The following is a 2,445-nucleotide window of genomic DNA, read 5'->3' on the forward strand; positions in this document are numbered from 1 at the left end:
GTGATTTTAAGGAGTGATTTTAAGGAGTGATTTTAAGGAGTGATTTTAACGAGTGAATTTTAAGGAGTGATTTTAAGGAGTGATTTTAAGGAGTGATTTTAAGGAGTGATTTTAAGGAGTGATTTCAAGGAATGATTTTAAGGAGTGATTTTAAGGAGTGATTTTAAGGAGTGATTTTGAGGAGTGATTTTAAGGAGTGATTTTAAGGAGTGATTTTAAGGAGTGATTTTAAGGAGTGGTTTCAAGGAGTGATTTTAGGAGTGATTTTAAGGAGTGATTTTAAGGAGTGATTTTAAGGAGTGATTTTAAGGAGTGATTTTAAGGAGTGATTTTGAGGAGTGATTTTAAGGAGTGATTTTAAGGAGTGATTTTAAGGAGTGATTTTGAGGAGTAATTTTAAGGAGTGATTTTGAGGAGTAATTTTAAGGAGTGATTTTAAGGAGTGATTTTGAGGAGTGATTTTAAGGAGTGATTTTGAGGAGTAATTTTAAGGAGTGGTTTTGAGGAGTGATTTTAAGGCGTGATTTAAAGGAGTGATTTTGAGGAGTGATTTTAAGGAGTGATTTTGAGGAGTGATTTTAAGGAGTGATTTTAAGGAGTGATTTTAAGGAGTGATTTTAAGGAGTGATTTTAAGGAGTGAATTTAAGGAGTGATTTTAAGGAGTGATTTCAAGGAGTGATTTTAAGGAGTGATTTTAAGGAGTGAATTTGAGGAGTGATTTTAAGGAGTGATTTTAAGGAGTGATTTTAAGGAGTGATTTTAAGGAGTGATTTTAAGGAGTGATTTTGAGGAGTGATTTTAAGGAGTGATTTTAAGGAGTGATTTTAAGGAGTGAATTTTAAGGAGTGATTTTAAGGAGTGATTTTAAGGAGTGAATTTAAGGAGTGAATTTAAGGAGTGAATTTAAGGAGTGATTTTAAGGAGTGATTTTAAGGAGTGATTTTAAGGAGTGAATTGAGGAGTGATTTTAAGGAGTGATTTTGAGGAGTGATTTTAAGGAGTGATTTTGAGGAGTGATTTTAAGGAGTGATTTTAAGGAGTGATTTTGAGGAGTGATTTTAAGGAGTGATTTTAAGGAGTGATTTTGAGGAGTTTTTGATTTTAAGGAGTGATTTTAAGGAGTGATTTTAAGGAGTGAATTTAAGGAGTGATTTTAAGGAGTGATTTTAAGGAGTGATTTCAAGGAGTGATTTTAAGGAGTGATTTTGAGGAGTGATTTCAAGGAGTGATTTTAAGGAGTGATTTTAAGGAGTGATTTTAAGGAGTGATTTCAAGGAGTGATTTTAAGGAGTGATTTCAAGGAGTGATTTTAAGGAGTGATTTTGAGGAGTGATTTCAAGGAGTGATTTTAAGGAGTGATTTTAAGGAGTGATTTCAAGGAGTGATTTTAAGGAGTGATTTCAAGGAGTGATTTTAAGGAGTGATTTTAAGGAGTGATTTTAAGGAGTGATTTTAAGGAGTGATTTTAAGGAGTGATTTTAAGGAGTGATTTTGAGGAGTGATTTTAAGGAGTGATTTTAAGGAGTGATTTTAAGGAGTAATTTTAAGGAGTGAATTTAAGGAGTGATTTTAAGGAGTGATTTTAAGGAGTGACTTTGAGGAATTATTTTAAGGAGTGAATTTTAAGGAGTGATTTTAAGGAATGATTTTAAGGAGTGATTTTAAGGAGTGATTTTAAGGAGTGATTTTAAGGAGTGATTTTAAGGAATGATTTTAAGGAGTGATTTTAAGGAGTGATTTTAAGGAGTGATTTTAAGGAATGATTTTAAGGAGTGATTTTAAGGAGTGACTTTGAGGAATTATTTTAAGGAGTGATTTTAAGGAGTGATTTTAAGGAATGATTTTAAGGAGTGATTTTAAGGAATGATTTTAAGGAGTGATTTTAAGGAGTGATTTGAAGGAGTGATTTTAAGGAGTGACTTTGAGGAATTATTTTAAGGAGTGAATTTTAAGGAGTGATTTTAAGGAGTGAATTTAAGGAGTGATTTTGAGGAGTAATTTTAAGGAGTGAATTTAAGGAGTGATTTTAAGGAGTGATTTTAAGGAGTGATTTTAAGGAGTGATTTTAAGGAGTGATTTTAAGGAGTGATTTTAAGGAGTGATTTTAAGGAGTGATTTTAAGGAGTGAATTTAAGGAGTGAAAGAGGAAAACTTTAACACATCCAATTAGCGCAAGGAAGGATGCCTGAGCCGGGTAATGACTGCACGTAAGAAATCAGTAATTAAAAAAAAAAATATATATATATATAGAGGAAAAAATGCCAAAGGAAACAGGTATTTTATATTATGATAGAGATAGGGTCATATATTCAGAAAAAAAAAGAGAGTTCAAACTACATTTTTTTTTCTTCTTTTTAAATAAAGGAAAATAGGGTTAGACTGATAAAAGATATGGGTTATAATTGCAATATCGATTTTTTATGTAATTTTGTACATTAATCAAG

Source organism: Penaeus monodon, chromosome 29, assembly GCF_015228065.2.
Source record: "Penaeus monodon isolate SGIC_2016 chromosome 29, NSTDA_Pmon_1, whole genome shotgun sequence".
NCBI lineage: Eukaryota > Metazoa > Arthropoda > Malacostraca > Decapoda > Penaeidae > Penaeus > Penaeus monodon.